This window comes from Rhinoderma darwinii, chromosome 6 (assembly GCF_050947455.1).
Source record: "Rhinoderma darwinii isolate aRhiDar2 chromosome 6, aRhiDar2.hap1, whole genome shotgun sequence".
NCBI classification, from domain to species: domain Eukaryota; kingdom Metazoa; phylum Chordata; class Amphibia; order Anura; family Rhinodermatidae; genus Rhinoderma; species Rhinoderma darwinii.
The window spans coordinates 33,299,667-33,319,360 of NC_134692.1; the positions used below are offsets into that span (position 1 = coordinate 33,299,667).

At 42.1% G+C, this 19,694-nt stretch overlaps 1 protein-coding gene across 5 annotated transcripts in view; it reads left to right on the top strand.

Moving 5' to 3' along the window:
* RAPGEF4 (Rap guanine nucleotide exchange factor 4) overlaps window positions 1–19,694 on the top strand; it is a 250,177-nt gene that overhangs the window by 86,704 nt on the left and 143,779 nt on the right. Inside the window, exon 1 of one of the 5 annotated variants that reach the window (XM_075829471.1) lies at window positions 1,252–1,526. The exons of the other annotated variants lie outside the window; for them this stretch is intronic. The gene's annotated coding sequence lies outside the window, so the exon portion shown is untranslated. Of the gene's footprint in view, window positions 1–1,251; window positions 1,527–19,694 lie in introns of those variants that run through there. 5 annotated transcript variants of the gene reach the window in all.

Genomic DNA, 19,694 nt, shown 5'->3' on the forward strand with positions numbered 1-19,694 from the left:
CGTAAGCCAATTGTATAAGCATACAGTGACAGACGTCGCTCATTGATTCATGTAGTAAAAAAACGTAAACTGGACGGTATACTTTTTATTATTGTATGGCACTTTAGAGGGAAAGCACAGCAGACTACGCTTCCTATACAGGAAAAAGTAGGTATGCCAACACATACCATCTTGGCATCTGCCGAAAGGAGATATTTTTGGCATACACTGTGAGTATGGGGCCCTATGGTATATGTTCAGCATAAGCTTTCCTGACACATATACCAAACGTAGGGCAAAAATTACAGGGTCTTATCTGGATACTGTATGGAGGTATTGTTTAGGCATTGTATGGCGGTATTATTTGGGCACTGAATGGCAGTATTGTGCTGGCATTGTGTAAAAGTGTAACTTGGCATGAAATGGCTGTATTCAAGTATATATTTAAATTACGAGAACAACTGTCTTAAAATCTCAAGCAGGGGGGTCCTACTTTACTTGTTGCCCAGGTCCTCGCTTACTATGAAATCAGAGCTTTGTATGTTGCATTATTATTATTTATATCAGCATTGCATAAAAGTTAAATCATTTGTGACTTTTAGCCTAAATGTGGAAATTGGCTATTAATTCCAAGGTGTAAAATCCAATCACTTTATGATTGTCTTGGCAGCATGAGGCAGCAGTATAATTTATAGCGACCATTTATAAACCAGCTTATTTTATTTGGAAAGGGTAGCGGATATGAATTACAAACAGTGGAGTCTCCTCTTAAAAGATTTTCCTGTTTTACTTGCAGCCAGATGGCAGGAGATTATTTTGCAAATAGTACAGATTAACCGCCTTCTGCATTAGAACACTTGGTTACTGGATCTGTTTTATTGTTTTGGGGAGCGGGCGGTAGATAGACAAATGTACCCTAAATTCGATGTAATCCACAATGATACATCTCTACTTCAACCTGCGCTTCACGCTTAAAAACAAAATCTTGACTTCACACTTGTTTGATCTGCCCACACTACATTGTATGATATGGAACAGGAAAAAAACCAATACGATGATAATAGCAGTTTGTGGTTCTCTATACATGTCGCACAGGAACAGACGGTTTTACCCGTATTTGCATTTGATAACATTTACAGATGAGTATAGATCTGACATGCAGGGAAAAGCAGTCCTGAGGGACGCTGCCTCTGTGTGCTGCTGTTCACAGTCAGATAGGAAGGGGAGGATCAGCAGAATACAGTGTAGCATCCTGACCAGGAGTGTCTGTTCAGAGATTGCTCTATTAGAGGAAGCCCTGGAAAGAATGCGCTGCCTGATTTTCGGAGGCATTGAGGAAGCGCACAGCTGGATACATAAGCAGAGGCTGCATTGTTAATCGGCTCTTGAAAGACAAGACATTAAAATCAGTAATATTCTAATGCATGGCAGTGGGAAAATCTGCTTCAGCCTGACCATGTGCCCTGGTCACATCTGTGGGAACAGCAGAGTGTGGAGCAGGACCCCCGGGGCTTCTTATTGAACTCTACCTATGAAGAGATACTACTGTAAGTTATCATTTATATCTATCATCACCCTTTCGCTCTATATATATATATAATATATATATATGTATATATTTATATAATATTTATATATATTATATTTATATATATTATATATATATATTATATTTATTATATCTTAAATATATAGTTGAAGACACATATATATACGTTTGTAACAAATCATCATACAGGTGTAGCAGAGCTGAATACTGTTTCGTCTGTACACTGTAACAACCCACTGACTTGAGATAACTCCATAGGTTTATCTTGTAAAATCACAGATAACCCATCACAAAATCATAGTCAGTTGTGGCAAACTAAGCTCTGCTACATCTGCATGTGCACAAATTCTTTGTATGCGTTACACTATTATTAACTCTTGCAAGTATAATGGTAAAAAACATCTAACATCAGTGCTGTAAAAAAAATGTTAACAGTATGTGATATCACTTTTATTTTACTTTCTTGGTAAACTGTTCATAACTCTTAATTAAAGAAGTTTACGTTTTCCTAGCGGCGGATAAATCAGTGGGGAGTGATGCAGAAGGAATTTATAAAGCTTTTTAGTGTGTACAAAGGAGGTTGGTAGACTGGATTGGAAGCTTTAAATAATATATAAGTAATGCTCGAGATGACGGGCGTCTATGCCTAAGCTTCGAGAATCTTGTTTTTGTTGCAGCGGGTAGAGGGTAGATCAGGAGTGGATCCTGTCGCAAATTATATTCCTACTTTTAGGATACGTTGGCAGATTTCCCTCATAGTACGTTTTTCTCTTACATAATAGTAGGTACCACCAATGTTCATGTCAGTTTAGTTTATCGGTCTATCTTCTATCGCTTTCAATAATATACAGGGTTAGTCATGAAAGGAAAGGGTAACACTTGTAAGAGAAGTGTGTGAAAAGTGTCTTATACCCCTGGCGTAGTGTCAACTATCATCAGAATGCCATCAAGAACCATAGAATTCTATTTCACCATAAGATGGTCATGTGACGGGCAGGGCGCCAGTATTCGCCCAGCTGATATTGAACAACTGGTTGATGGAAAATTCCAGCCGTCCGGTATTTTTCCTATTTTTGTGAATTCGGTTCTGTTTTTTTTTTTGTTTTTCTACAAACTTGTAACATCACTTTATCTCCTGGAATTGTATCTGGTATTTCCCTGGAATGGAAGTCTCTATACACCTTTTTTTTAGCCAAACCTGAAGTAAAAACACGTCTTGCCTTTAGACGTGGCGAAATTGCAGCGAATTTAAAATGATTTATAGTAGATCACTGCAGATGTCACCCCTTGCAATACATAGGGCGATATCCACGGCAAATCCCCAGCACAATTCATAGCAAAATCCGCATTTTACACATTCAGATTTGTAACTAAATATATGCCAGGTTTTTTCTACCACGTCCGGCCTTAAGCTTCTAACTTTCCTTCCATTATAATTTATTCGTGGCTTTGACTTAAAAAAAAAAAAAAAAACTTGTACCAAAACCTGAGTTAAAAACTACATGTGTAAATCCGACTTTATTCTTTATATATCTTATTTTTCCATTTTTACGCTGTACGTAAAAAACATAAGAAAACCAGAAAACCCACAAATGGCATCGCTGCTGATAAAATATATTATGGATATGATTTAGAAGTGTCATTTATACGACACTTCTGTTTCTGTTGCATCTCACCAAAAAGGCGTAATGTGGGTCAGATTTTTAACAAGTTGTGAGGCATTGCCTTCATGTCTTGCAACTTGAACTGCTCAGCAGGTTTGGACTGTCTATTCCTATAAATATTTTAACTATTTTTGGCACGTTACTGGCAAAATGAAATGTTCAATTGAACCCATTTTTTTTTTTTTTACGACTCCACAAAACCCAATTTTTTCCCGCTGCCGTGACAAATAAAACCTGATATATAAAATATAAAAAATTATATTATACCCCTCATACCAATATATTTAATAAAAGTTGACACCTTAGACATTTCAAAAATACCACCCAGCACTTTATATTTATGGGCACCTTCATTCAACTTTGCATCCAAAGATAATGTGTAAAAAATTCATAAAAATTAATGTTTGTGGCTAAAAGTATGACTTAAGCAGAGCCCGAGATGCACCACACCTGCTAAAAATAAAAGTTCAAGATGTGCAGAGTTCATACATGCCACTAATGCCAATGTCTTCAGGCATATATCATCACGTATTCTCCAGAACAGAATAGACTAAAAATTTCCACAAACGAGATGCCGGTAAACACCAGGGTCCTAGTGTCGACAAATGGTCTGATTAGGTGCAGAGGGTGATTAGATGTGCAACTGCTCACCTTCTGATTAGTAAGGGAAAAAAGACCCCCCTCCTGTAAATCAGAGGGGACATATCCTGACAGATTAGGCTTCGTTTTCATCTGCGTCAGTGCTCCGTTCCGACGTTCCGTCTGTGCTTTCCATCGGAACGGAGCCTTGACTGACACAAACGGAAACCTTAGGCTTCCGTTTCCATCACCATTGATTTCAATGGTGACGGATCCGGTGCCCGTGATTTCCGTTTGTCTAAGTTGTGCAAGGGTTCTGTTGTTTTTGTGTCGCTACATTCTAATAGCCGTAACTTTTTTTTTCTTTTAACTGAGCTGTATGGGGGCTTGATTTTCGCAGGACAAATGGTATTTTTAAATAGCACCATTTTGGGGTACATATAATTTATTGATTAACTCTTAATTAACTTTTTTTGAGGGGGGATTGAAGAAAAACAGCAATTCCACCATAGTTATTTGAATTTTAAATGTACGCCATTTGCCTTGCAGCATAAATAACATGTTAATGTTATTCTTTGGGTCAGTGTGATTATGGTGATACCAAATATGTATAGGTTTTATATGTTTTACTACTTTTGCACAATAATAGCAAATTTCAAGGAATTTTTTTTTTTTATAGGTCGCTGCATTCCAAGACCCATAACATTTTTACTATTCTGTCAATGTAGCTGTATAAGAGCTTGTTTTTTGCAGAACGAGTCATATTTTGGACTAGAACTATTTTGGGGTACTTATAATTTATTGATTAACTTTTATTAAACAAACGTTGGGGGATGAGGAAAAAGGGTTGTACGATTGCGGCAATACCATATATGTGTGTATTATTTATTTATTTTTAACACTTGCTAAATAAATCCACTTTTTATGGAAAAAAAAATTCCTTATAAACTTCATTACACTTTAAGGCCCCATGCACACTGCCGTGCCCATAATCACGGCCCGGCCGTCTTCGGGCCGTGCTCCCCTACAATACTCGAAAACTAGTAAAACAGAAGTCATTACCCCGTGTAAAGTATCACTTCTGGAAACATATTAAAGGCGCACAGACCATTCAGCTGTTTTAGGCCCCTGGAGAAGGTAGGTCCAGCTCAGGTAGACTGAATCCTTTATTTAATGGGTGGTAAGAACCTACTGTGTACAGATGCCCTCCAGAAGCAGATGGCTCCGTACACTGTATAGCGGCAGTGCTGGGTTACCGCAGCTCTGCTCCAATTCACTTGAATAGGAACAGCTACAGTACCTCAGCATGGCCGCTATACTGTGACCGGAGCCATCTGCTTCCGGCATGACCCTTGCATAACGTCTGGTGCCCGTAGGCAGCCGGAAAAACTGATTTGTGCCCGGTCCGGGTGTCGTACCCCCACCAATCATAAAATAATAACCTATTCTGTGGATAGGTCATCAGTATGAAAAACCGCCCCATGCCAGGACAATCCGCTTTAATCCAAGGGAATGGGGAGAAACAACCATCAAGTCCTCCCAGGTGGTTCTGGGTTTGTTAGTGTTAACCAGCACCAGAAGGGGGCCCCATTTTAATATTTGCTATGGGCCCCCACATCTCTATGTACTGTACATCCATTTTACATAGAGTCCATGTCTCTCAACACAATATAATGGCGGTATAAAAAGAGTTTGGAGGGTCAATATCTAGACTCCACTGCTGTAGCATATATTGTTTTTCTCGTGTATTATTTACAAATAATTGGAATCTAACTCTATCATATCTCTTCTGCCAATGCTGCCAGTTGCAGTGCCTGCTATTATGAATAACCTAAAACAGGCTATGGCAGATGGATATGCCAGTGTAGGGCAGATAAGCTTAAGAATAAGACAGCATTACATAAAATAATTATGGCTTAAAGGGTAAGTGCCGTTATATTATTAAAATGATCTATCTACAGATCTCATATTATAATGGTTGGCCTCAGCAAATTAAAGTTATATTCCTGATTTCTATATTTTGCCTTGACTTTTATTTGCACTTGATATTGAGCTGTCCTTATTCTGTAGCAGGAAATTAGAAGAGTGTGCAGGAAAGACTTCAATTTATAGAGACCAAAATAAAAAGGTTTATTAGCAGCTGCCTCACTTTCCCCATCCAATGTATCTCCCTTTCTCATGTTACCTTTCACTACATTAATGTACAAAAGTTCATATTGTGGTTTTAGTTAAAGTAAGATACTTTATGAATTTCTGTAAAGTAACATCCTTTAGGACACCGCATAGACCATGAACAGAGGTACGGACCCATAAGCACTTTGTGTGCCGCTGTATAGTGCCTCCACTTTTCTATGGGAGATTATTCTATAGCATGTGATGAAAACGCCCTAATTTTTTATTTTTTTTACAGTCTCCGTACGATTCTCTACAGCAATGGGTGTCGGGTTACGGATCCATAAAATACACCGGGGTGGGCCTCTGAAAGAAATGGAGTTTTGGAGAGGTTTTACTGTAGGGAAATAGTAAAACTCTGACTGCCTTCACCCACCACTAGAGGGAACTTACTGCATACACTAATACATGGAACTCAAGAATAAAACAGTATGCAGTGAGCTCCTAATCTCCCTCTAGTGGTGTCTGTAGGTAGAATTCAAGTTACCTTTTAACTATATTTATGCAGGTGATTTGAAGCCCTGTATCAGAAAAGAAATGATCTGACTGATATAAAGATTATTAGGAAATCAATCAATACAGAATGTTGGACCTAAAAAGGCATAATGTTAAAAGGTGGACATTTAAAGAAGTATACGCTTTGTACTATTTTTTTTATCCTTTATAGTGAGACAATTTGTGTTCCAACCATTGGTTGCCTTCTTTGCGGTCTTGACTTCCTTGCGGTCTTGAGGGGTTTGTATCTTTTGGACAACCCCTGTCCTTATGCCCTATTAGGGCATTTGAACATCATAGAGAGGTGCCCCTGCTCAGGACTCCATCTGCCACTATAAGGACTTGTTGTGGCCATGAATTATATGCAGTGTCAGACTGGCCCACCGGAGGACCGGACCAGGCACCGAACTGACACTCTCCAGCCATGGAGCAGAGAGCTATTGGCTCCCTGCCCTGCTGCTTACTCTTGTAGACCACAGACTGTTTAAGGCCTGGGGCCTACTAGAGGTAGGGACGATGTTGGTGTCTGAGCCACGGACAGCAGAAAAAGGCAGAGGATCCATCCGCTCATCGTGGGAGTGGGATAAGCTGATTTTTTTTTTTCATTGTCACAAATGGGGACCCTAACTACTATATGGAGGGCACAAGGAAGCCTATCTACTATATATGGCACAAGGGGCCTAACTAATCTGTGGGCAGCACAAAAGGGGCCTAACTACTATATAGGGGCACAAGGGGGACCTAACTACTATATGGTGGCACAAAGGGGGCCTGATTACTATATAGGAGCACAAAGAGGGCTTACTAACATGGGGCACAAAGGGGGACCTAAGTACTATTTATGGGCACAAAGGGACCCTAACTACTATATATATATGCACAAAGAGAGCCTAGCTACTATATAGGGGCACAAGGGGGGCCTCACTACTATATAGGGGCACAAAGGGTGCCTAACTACTATATAGAGGCCAAAGTGGTTCTAACTACTATATAGAGGTACAAATGCGGCCCAACTACTATATAGTGATACCACGGGGGACTAAATACTATATGGGGGCACAAAGCGGGCCTAACTACTATATAGGGTCACAAATGGGGCTTAACTACTATAAAGGCACACAAAGTGTGACCTAACTACTTTATATGGATAAAAAAGGGGGCCTAAATACTATATGTGGACACAAAGGGGACCTAAATACTATATGGTGGCACAAAGCGGGCCTAACTACTATATAGGGGCACAAAGGAGACCTATCTACTATATAGGGGCACAAAGGGAGAAGACGTCACCTGCGGGTCACTGGATGTCACTATACTTTATCAACTTATATGGTCTGCAGAGCGCCCATGTAGAACTGGTATCTACCACCACGTGGTCACTGTATGGTGGTAATATTGGTCTTTGTTTTACTACACAATTAAGAGTGGTCGCATTATTTCTATGTAGCTGAAGGGTGGGCCCCAAGAATTATTTCTTCTGGGGGGCCTGAGGCACTCCAGTCCAACACTGATTACATGGTAGCCAATTTATTTTAATGGGTAACATGTAATACCATAGCGGTTGCTGCAGGGAAAATGTGTAGTCTTCCACATCTCCTGGTGATATCATCTTCTCGCTAGGGCTTTTCAGCAATCAGACTATCACTGGGGCAGCTGCAATTGAAAAAGTTGAAAGAACAGAGTTATATGATGTAACCCGTATTATCCAGACATACTGTATGCTTCTCATTCTACATTGCACCATATTTAGCATTATATCTCATCGGTTCAAATAGATCATCTGCATCTTATAAATAATATAAAACTTTAGAATATGTGCCCATAGGCAGTTATACATCTGTCTCAGCTAAAATATCACACAATGGCCCACATTTCTTAATGCTGTGTAGTAGTTAGACAGCATAAACTTAGACCAGGCAGTCACACAACTATCACAGTAGTGCATTCTATATGATCATTTTCGGCACATCTTGTATGACCTGTTAGACAGTTTTCTTTTCCTCATACCACCTTTGATTTGGCGTATGTTGTGTCAGTTTGTGGGTGCATTTTTTGCACTCTTTAGCACATTTTAAGCCGGGCTCCTTTCCCACTAAGCTGCACCCCTTTTTCGAGATGCTTGCAAACATCGGAAATGCACCAATTTGTTTACACATTTTTCGACACATTCTCGAGCCAGAAACAATAGTAAATCCGCCCCATTGTGTACTCAGAAAGGTGAACACACTGTTAATCCTTTCAAAAAATTGATCTACTGTTTGTTCTGAATTGTTGTAGTAACACACATGTCGGTTTATAAAAATTGATCATAGACACAGTTTATTATTTTGATATACATAGAGATATATTAATCATACAGGATCTGACTATGTTCTTGCCTCTTGTTTAATGCATTGCTAGTGACATACAGTTAGGTCCAGAATTATTTGGACAGTGACACAAGTTTTGGCATTTTAGCGGTTTACCAAAACATTAAATATACAGTTATATAATCAATATGGGCTTAAAGTGCAGCTTTAATTAGAGGATATTCACATACCAATTTGAGGAAGGGGTTAGGAATTACAGCTCTTTAATATGTAGCTGCCTCTTTTTCAAGGGACCAAAGGTAATTGGACAATTATCTCAAAAGCTATTTAATGGACTGCATGGGCTATTCCCTCGTTCAGCCATGATCAATTAAGCAGGTAAAAGGTCTGGAGTTGAATCCAGGTGTGGCATTTGCATTTGGAAGCTGTTGCTGTGAACCCACAACATGAAGTCAAAGGAGCTCTCAATGCAAGTGAAACAGACCATCGTTAGGCTTAAAAAATTAAGAAATCCATCAGACAGATAGCCCAAATGTTAAGAGTGGCCAAATCAACAGTTTGGTACATTCTTGAAAAAAAGAGCGCACTGGTGATCTCGTGAACTCCAAATGGCCTGGACGTCCACGGAAGACAACAATGTTGGATGATCTCATTGTCCTTTCCATGGTGAAGAGAAAACCCCTTAACAGCATCTACCCAAGTGGAGAACACTCTTCTGGAAGTAGGTGTATCAGTATCTAAGTCTACCATAAAGAGAAGACTTCATGAGAGCAAATACAGAGGGTTCACCACAAGGTGCAAACCATTAAGCAGTCTCAAAACTAGAAAGGCCAGATTAGACTTTGCCAAACAACATGTAAAGAAGCCGCCCAGTTCTGGAACAGCATTCTTTGGACAGATGAAACTAAGATCAACCTGTACCAGAATGATGGGAGGAAGAAAGTATGGAGAAGGCTTGGAACGGCTCATGATTCAAAGCACAGCACATCCTCTGTAAAACATGGTGGAGGCAGTGTGACGGCATGGGCATGCATGGCTGCAAAAGGTACTGGGTCACTAGTGTTTATTGATGATGTGACTGAAAACAGAAGCAGCCGGATGACTTCTTCAGTGTTCAGGGATTTACTTTCTGCTCGGATTCAACCAAATGCAGCAAGGTTGGTCGGACGTTGCTTCACAGTAAAGATGGACAATGACCCAAAACATACTGTGAAAGCAACCCAGTAGTTTATAAGGCAAAGAAGTGGAATATTCTACAATGGCCAAGTCAATCACCAGATCTCAACCCGATCGAGCTGCATTTCACTTGCTTAAGACAAAACTTAAGGCAGAAAGACCCACAAACAAGCAACAACTGAAGACGCTGCAGTAAAGGCTGGGCAAAGCCTCACAAAGGAGGAATCCCAGCGTGTGGTGATGTCTATGGGTTCCAGACCTCAGGCCGTCATTGCCTGCAAAGGATTCTCTACAAAGTATTAAAAAAAACCTGTTTTATTAATAGTAATGTTAATTTGTCCAATTACTTTTGAGCCCCTGAAATGAGGAGGCTGTGTAGAAAAATGGTTGCAATTCCTAAATGTTTCACAGGATATTTTTGTTCAACCCCTTAAATTAAACCTGAAAGTTTACTCTTCAATTGCATCTCAGTTGTTTCATTTCAAATCCAATGTGGTGGCAGCGGAGCCCGAATCATGAAGAAGATTGTTTCACTGTCCAAATAATTCTGGACCTAACTGTACAAGAGCTGGATGTATTGTAAAACCACCCGTAAATACTTTCCATAATCCAGCCCTAGCCCAGTAAGCCGCTCCATTGTGATAACTTCCTCTCATTCATCAGTTTGTTTATGCATTTCTTTGTGTATGTCTGAGACTCTACCACATGGAGACTGGTTCAGTGTTGTCCGCACACATATGTTAATTGTCTAGGGCCCCTTGCACACGCTGCAGATTTTGTGCTGAAACACATATAAATGGAACTGATTCTCAGTTGCAGAAATATCTGCAACAAAATCTGCAGCATCTCAGGATTACAGAGGACATTTGGACATTTGTGTTGCCATTTCACTTTTTACAACTCCTTTCTATCGGCACTATTTGGGGATATAGAGTTAATACATAGGAATAACACACTCCGGACCACCATTCCTCTACTAGAACGCCGACATACAGTAGGTATGCTTAAACTTGTCTCCCCTACCCACATTTAGTGGTGTTAGGCTACATTCTCATCTGCGTCAGGGCTCCGTTCCGACGTTCCGTCTGAGTTTTTCATCGTAACGGAGCTCTGACTGACAAACGGAAACCAGAGGTTTCCGTTTCCATCACCATTGATTTGAGTTGTGCAGGGATTCTGTCGTTTTGACGGAATCAATAGCGTAGTCGACTGAACCCTTGCACAACTGAGACAAACAGAAACCATTGGCACCGGATCCGTCACCATTGAAATCAATGATGATGGAAACTGAAACCTCTGGTTTCCGTTTGTGTCATTCAGGGCTCCATTCCGTCGGAAAGCTCTGACGGAACATCAGAACGGAGCCTTGACGCAGATGTGAACGTAGCTTTAGCGGTGTGCGGGGGGGCAACAAAAGTCATGACAGACAAAGGTTTTTTTTCCTGGAATTAATAAAGTTGATTGTACACCGCAGCTCAGTGTTTGTACCGATAATAATATGTAATATATCTTTTGAAGCAATCTTGTTCTTATGCTCAGCTTACACAGCGTTTTTGGCGCTGATTGATGCGAAAACCGCATTGGAATAAGTGCCCAAAAAATCCCCTAAATAGCCCCCCATTGATTTCAATAAAAGGGAAAAGAGGTGTTTTTTTCTGGGCGTAAAATAAGCGCATGCTCTTTCTTTGAATGGGACGTTTGTTTTTTTGGCATAGTTTTTGTATTTAATTCATTTAATAAAAGCCTAACAAAAACCTTGGCAAAAAACATTGCAAAGAATGCGTCAAAAAATAATTCTTAGGCCTCATTCACACGACAGGGTCCGAGTGTCGGCCGGGAAAATCGGCCGTTTTTGGCCGATTTTCCCGGCCGGTTTGCATCCGTTTTGCATCCGTTCCGATTCCGTTCCGGGCCGAGTTGCCGCTTTTACCGGCCAATTTGGACCCGATTTGCATCCGTTTTTTTCCCTGTCCGTTTTAAAATCGGATGAATTTCATTTAAATTTGTTGCCACACACAGCCCTTTGTAGATAATGCCACAGCCCCCCTGGTAGGTAATGCCACCCAGCCCCCTGTAGGTGATGCCACACAGCCCCCTGCAGGCGATGCCACCCTGTCCCCTGCAGGCGATGCCACCCTGTCCCCTGCAGGCGATGCCACCCTGTCCCCTGCAGGTAATGCCACCCAGCCCCCTGTAGGTAATGCCATCAAGTCCCCTGTAGGTAATGCCACCAAGTCCCCTGTAGGTAATGCCACCAAGCCCCCTGTACGTGATGTCGCCAAGCCCCCTGTAGGCGATGCCACACAGCCCCCTGTAGGCGATGCCACCTGTAGGCGATGCCACACAGCCCCCTGTAGGCGATGCCACACAGCCCCCTGTAGGCGATGCCACACAGCCCCCTGTAGGCGATGCCACACAGCCCCCTGTAGGCGATGCCACACAGCCCCCTGTAGGCGATGCCACCCTGCCCCCTGTAGGCGATGCCACCCACCCTGCCCCCTGTAGGCGATGCCACCCTGCCCCCTGTAGGCAATGCCACCATGCCCCCTGTAGGTGATGCCACCCTGCCCCCTGTAGGTGATGCCACCCACCCTGCCCCCTGTAGGTGATGCCACCCTGCCCCATGTAGGCAATGCCACCCAGCCCCCTGTAGGTGATGCCACCCACCCTGCCCCCTGTAGGTGATGCCACCCACCCTGCCCCCTGTAGGTGATGCCACCCACCCTGCCCCCTGTAGGTGATGCCACCCTGCCCCCTGTAGGTGATGCCACCCTGCCCCCTGTAGGTGATGCCACCCTGCCCCCTGTAGGTGATGCCACACAGTCCCCTGTAGGTTCCACCCATCCCCCCCCCCCTTCCAGGAGAAGTCACTGACTTCAATGTCCATATATGGACAGTGTAGTCACTGACTTCTCCTGAAGAGGAATTCCCTGCCACAGGTCGGGAATTCCGCTTCAGAAGTGAGTGACGTCACTGTGTCCATATATGGACAGTGTAGTCACTCACTTCTCCTCTAGCGGAATCCCCGGCCATAGAGTCGGGGATTTCGCTGCAGAAGTGAGTCACTACGCTGTGTCCATATATGGACAGTGTAGTCACTCACTTCTCCTGTAGTGGAATACCCGGCCATAGAGTCGGGGATTCCGCTGCAGAAGTGAGTGACTTCGCTGTGTCCATATATGGACAGTGTAGTCACTCACTTCTCCTGTAGCGGCATCCCCGGCCATAGAGTCGGGGATTCCGCTGCAGAAGTGAGTGACTTCGCTGTGTCCATATATGGACAGTGTAGTCACTCACTTCTCCTGTAGCGGAATCCCCGGCCATAGAGTCGGGGATTCCGCTGCAGAAGTGAGTGACTTCGCTGTGTCCATATATGGACAGTGTAGTCACTCACTTCTCCTGTAGCGGCATCCCCGGCCATAGAGTCGGGGATTCCGCTGCAGAAGTGAGTGACTTCGCTGTGTCCATATATGGACAGTGTAGTCACTCACTTCTCCTGTAGCGGAATCCCCGGCCATAGAGTCGGGGATTCCGCTGCAGAAGTGAGTGACTTCGCTGTGTCCATATATGGACAGTGTAGTCACTCACTTCTCCTGTAGCGGCATCCCCGGCCATAGAGTCGGGGATTCCGCTGCAGAAGTGAGTGACTTCGCTGTGTCCATATATGGACAGTGTAGTCACGCACTTCTCCTGTAGCGGAATCCCCAACCCCCGGCCGGGGATTGGGGATTCCGACTCCTACAGCGAGCAATAAAAGATCCTCCTCCTCACATGCACTCTGCACTGTGAGGAGGAGGAGGAGAGAGTGTGCGCGAGCGACGGTAGACCCGGCCATCACTCGGGACACATTCCGGTGATGGCCGTGTATTACCCGGCCCCATAGACTTCTATGGGAGCCGGGCGGCCGGGCACCCGGCTGAAAATAGAGCATGTCCTATTTTTTGACGGGCGGTTTTCCCGCCCGTCAAAAAATCGGTCGTGTGAATAGCCCCATTAGGGGTCTATTATTCCTAATGCAGCCGGGTGCCGGCCGATTTATGAACGGCCGGCACCCGGCCGGGAATCCCTGTCGTGTGAATCCCGCCTTATGGAATTTTGAGCTAGATTTTGACCTGCATGCACTTTCTTTGCCGCGTTTTTTGCAGCATTCTCTGCAGCGTTTTTCGGCCATGGCCATTGAGCAACGCAGGCAAAAAACGCAGCGAAAGCCGCTTTCTCTGCCTCCCATTGATGTCAATGGGAGGTCAGAGAGGGAACCGTGGGAAGATAGAGCATGTTGTGGGAAAAAAACACCTCCACTTCCCATTGAAATCAATGGGAGGCGATTTCGGAAGTTTTTTGTTGCGGTTTCCGCGTCAAATACAGCGCGAAAAAACTCAGTGTGAACATACCTTAAAGGAAATTTGAGGCAGATGTGAACTTAGGCCGGATTCAAACGAGCGTGTTCGGTCCGTCATATACGGTGCATATGTCGGCCGCATTTCCCGGACCAAACACCACAGGGAGCCGGGTTCGTAGCATCATAGTTATCTATGATGCTAGGAGTCACTGCCTCGCTGCAGGAAAACTGTCCCGTACTGAAACATGTTTTGAGTACGGGACAGTAGTTCCGCTGGGAGGCAGGGACACCTACGTAGCGTCATAGATAACTATGATGCTAGGAGCCCGGCACACTGCAGTGTGTTTGGTCCGGGAAATGCGGCCGACATACGGACCATATGTCACGGACCGAACACGCTCGTGTGAATCCGGCCTTAACTAAGTAGTCTGATTTAGAAACCACATTTTCAGATAGCATATTATGGAATTTTGAGTTAACTAAAGTAGGTCCCTCGTTTAAAGCCTTCTTCTATTAGCCAGAGTGTAGAGCGGCTACAAAAAGTTTCTCTTGCTTTGGAAGACCCAGAACAATTGTAAATTACATGGACAGCCCATTGATTTCAATAAAAACTGTGTAATGCTTTCTTTTTCCTCTAGTGGCACTGCGGGGGAGTTGAACACTTCCTGGCAGGTTCCTCCCACAGATTACAGCTGGTCACTGGGGGTCAGCTCAAAGTCGGGTTACCGTTCTGGCAAAAAGGGTTTGTCTAAAGCAGGCAACCACTTTAAGGCCCTGTTCACAAAGAGTTTTTTGCAGGCAGGAAAATCCGCCTCAATATTCCATCTGGAATTTTGAGGAAGATTTTGACCTGCCTGCACGCCATTTGCCGAGTTTTTCACGACGGTTTTCAATGCTTTCTCTGCCTCCCATTGACAATGGGAGGTCAGAGAGGGAAACGCCCGAAGAAAGGGCACAGCGCTTCTTTTTCCCGCAAGCATTTTTTTCTGCTCCCGGAAATCAATGGGAGACAATTTCAGCCATTTTTTGCAAAGATTCCGCTGCAAAAACCATGGTAAAAAACTCTGTGTGAACAGGGCCTAGAGGACGACAGTCATAAGGCCAGCTCCCTTTATTTACACACAGTGCATACAGTCTACAAGGTACAGTATGTGTATAACTCTATTCCTCATCCATGGGCGTCAGTAGCAAAATAATAATTTTTGACGGCCATAAACTGATGCAACAGTGGAATGAAATATTAAACATGTTGATAAGAAGTTCTTTGCAGATGATCAATATTATTGTAATGTAGCATGTAATTTTCCAGCATAAAGATAAACTGCCGTGTGAGTAACTCAGTTGTGTAAACTATATACGATGGTCATTTAAAAAAACATGAAAAATCTCCACAAGTGACCTCCTCATTCATTTTGGTTCCACTATTCCATGACATGTATCATAACCTACTGTATATATTACAAAAACAATGAATTACGCAAAACTTGCTGAGCTATTTACAGAAAATTGGATTTGTGCTTTGTAAACGCTCTAAGGATATAGTTAACGACAGTACAAGAAAAATAAAAATGGCAACAAAAGTTCCTGTAATAACATTAGCGATAACAACTACACTTTGACCTAGAAATACCTGGAGATACATTAAAGTGCTTCTAAATACAATTATAAGGACAAGACAAGCCATTAAATCATCCTTATAAGATAAGTCTATTTATATATTTAAATCTGAAATTTAGGCAGCAGACAGTACATTGACATAAAGAAGATTCTTTACATACACATGCGTGGACAGGTCTGTCAATACAACATGTAGGGACAAATTTGAAAGTCTGTTCCATTTATAATAGGCGATAGGATTAGACCAAAACGTCTTCTTTTTTTTCCCAGAAACAGCCGCAATCATGTCAAAAGTCTAAATTTGGAATTGCAGTGCAGCCCTATTGAAGTAAATTGGCTGAGCTGCAATACTAGACGCAGCCTATGGATAAGTGTGGTGCTATTTCTGGGGGGGGGAAAAAGCATAAACCCCTTCAACACATTTAGATGTAATCATAAGCCACATTTGAAACATTTTGTTGGGTTATTATAATGTCTCTTAAAATCAAGAGTCTCTTGGGGTCATTAACATGGTCCTAAAAAAGCTTTAAAGGAGTTTTCTCACAAATATAACCTTTTTTTTTTAATGAAGCCACGTCTAGGCACATGAAATCCATGGAAATGTCGGGTCCGCCAGATTGGGAGCCACTCTAATAGATGGCTTTCTGTTCCGGCACATAGAGGCAGTCCCTACCAATCAACCCCATCTTTGAAGTCTATAAGCTCTAATAGGTTAAAGGGGTTGTCCAGGATTAGAAAAACATGTCTGCTTTCTTCTAGAAATATAGTCATGGGTTGTGTCTAGTATTGCAAATCAGCTCCATTAAAGTGAATAGGCTAAGCTGCAATCCCAAACAGAACTTGTGGACAGATGAGGCGCTGTTTTCGTAAAAAAACAGCCATGTTTTTCTAATCCAGGACAACCCCTTTGATAGGTAACCACACAGGCTATCAACCAAATAATCTGTGTGCCTATGTCCTGCATAGTGTGAAACTGGCCTAAGACATTTGATGAATAATATCTCCATAGTGGTCTGACAACGTGGACAAGATACAAACATTCCACTAAAATTTGAGTTTTGAGTCAAATACTTAGGGCTCTTTCAGACGAACGTGAATAACGTCCGTGTGCTGCGCATGGAAATCACACGCAGCACACGGACCCTCACACATGCAGGAGTTTTCATGCAGCGAGAGTCCGTTGCGTGAAACTCACTGCATGTCCTATATTGGTGCGTTATCACGCACCAACGCGCCCATTGAAGTCAATGGGTGCGTGAAAACCACTCACCGCAAACGGATGCACATCCGTGTGCGATGCATGATTTGCGCATCAATTCAATGAACAATAATTTAATTTTTTTTAAAAAAGATGTGCTTTGCGAGTGCGTGAATAACACATGACACTCGCAAAGCACACTGATGCATAACGGACCAGATACACACGCGTTTTTCACACACGTGAATCTGATACGCTCGTGTGGATGTAGCCTTAGATTTCTTTAAGTATTTTAGATGGTTTCCTGTTGTTAGCGTCACATTTATGTATTTCTTTTTTCCCCAGTCATGCCTGGGTCTATTTGAGGATGGATTCATCAATAAAAGACCTGAATATTTATTTGCGGCTGAGCTAATGATCAACTTTTACCTGTGGTTAACACAGGAAATGTAAACAGTGACTACCAGCATTTATAATCTCTTATTGTGTGATGTTAATTGATGGGTTGTTAAATGTTTCCCTGTTGCACTTTGCTCTGATTCATGCAGGTCTTAGTTAATAATCAGGTTTAGAATGTTTTTTGTAAAATGTACTGTAGCATTTTGTGGGTTTTTTTTGTGTGGGTTTTTTTAATTATAATCAAGAGTGATACTACACTTACTGAATATAAGATGAGTGTGTTAACAAATCTATATTATGTAGGGTGCTCACACTATGTCATCTTCCTGTGTGTAAAAAGGTGTGGCTAATGGACGTGGGCCGGCTTATGATGTTAAAGGGTTTGTCCATCTTTGAATCTTGATCTGATCCCAAGTTGCAACATTTGAATCCAAATTTGAGGCACGGTTTAAAGTGGATCTGTCAGTTGAATATGCTTCCCTATGTGAGTGCAGCTTACTACAATTACGTACTTCTAGAAGCCAAAATGTTTTTTGTCGGCTAATAGGAAGAAAGAATAAACTGGACTTTATATTCATGAGTGGAGTGCTCCCCCCACCCCTCTCAGCTGTGACAGACATGGGTGGGGGGGAGTGCTCTCCTCATGAATACAGCAGACTCATAACTACGAGTCTGCTGTATTCGTTCAGCACTCCTATTAGTCATTTGGCACAAAAATTTTTGTGCCGTTTCCACTACTAGGAGTACGGACCTGTAACTGTAATATGCTGCCCTTACAAAGTGTAGCATATTCAGCTGACAGGTCCACTTTAAGCCTGGGAATGCCCACTAAATGGGCCATAAATGCACATTTTAATGGAAATTAGCATAAATCCAACCCCTTAGGTGTACAGTTGGCAGAGCTGTTGCCAAGTATGTTATATTCCACAGCTGCATTCATAGTTCTGCTGGTTGTCATTGGAAATAGATAACAAGGCTATTGATTGATATTTCCAAAATCTTTGCTGAGATGCTATCATGAAGTGGGACTTTTTTTTTTCCTAAATCAGATTACTGTATGGTGCCTGATTTAAGGACAACAAATGCTGGTAAATATTAGCTCTGCAGAATTGTGAATGCAGCTCTGGAGTGCAGTATAAGCTGTAACAGTAATGCAGTGTATTTGCTTATCATTTTATGTCAATTAATTCTATATGTAAACTGTAAAATTATGTTCGAATGGTGTGCCTATAGTAAATCCAACTGTGGCAATTCTAGACCCACAGAAAAAAAGTGGTCATTATGAAACTTTCCCATCGCCAATGACAATTTTTGGTTCTTATGACAGCAACTCTTCCCCATTGTTCCTGGGTGAACTGCAGAGGAGGTCTAATACAACAAAGAGACTGCAGTATTGCCAATCAAAAGGAAACCGAACAGAAAAAAACACCAAGGGACGGGCGGAGAATGTGCTGTTTATTTTGCTATGGGCTTCTCTTTTTTCTCTGTGTACGACAATGGTCCTTTGAGTATATGGAAAAATGTATTTCTATAGTAAACAAATATTTCCCAGAAACATGTTAAGTAACTTGGCTTCTTTAATACGCTAGTGTTTGACTTAATCCACTTTCAGTCTTATCTACACGTTAATGTCTATTATTATTATATTTAATATTTCTATAATAACATTTCCCTACAAGTTAATGTTGTAAACCACAGTTGTGAGTGAAAACAGATCTGCAGATAGAAAATAGCAAAAGCCCAATGGAAATATAAACTGTTAATATTCCAAAATACAACTGTATGATGTATCCTTAAACCGTTATCACCCAGAAATGACATAAACTTAGCTGTACTGTGATATATAGATCAAGGGTACGTTGACTGGACTTTACATAGGTTACCACACATGGGATATTTCTTTTAATTGCTTTATAAGCTTTGCTGTTATGATTGTACACATAGGACATGTCATCAGTAACGTCTAATAGTTGTAGTTTTTTAATTTTTACCCACTAGAAATAGACCCTATTGACAAGTTTACTCAAAGAAGAAGACAAGGGGCTGGAACTGTCAGTTCAGACACATAAATAGTGGAGATTCCCAAATGGCATTATCAATATATATATGGAATTCCGGCACCACACATGCCCACAGGGTGCTCATCGACCAGTACAGCACGTCAAAACTTGATATAAGGATAGAAGAAGTCGAGGCACTCACCAAGTGTAGCAATTAA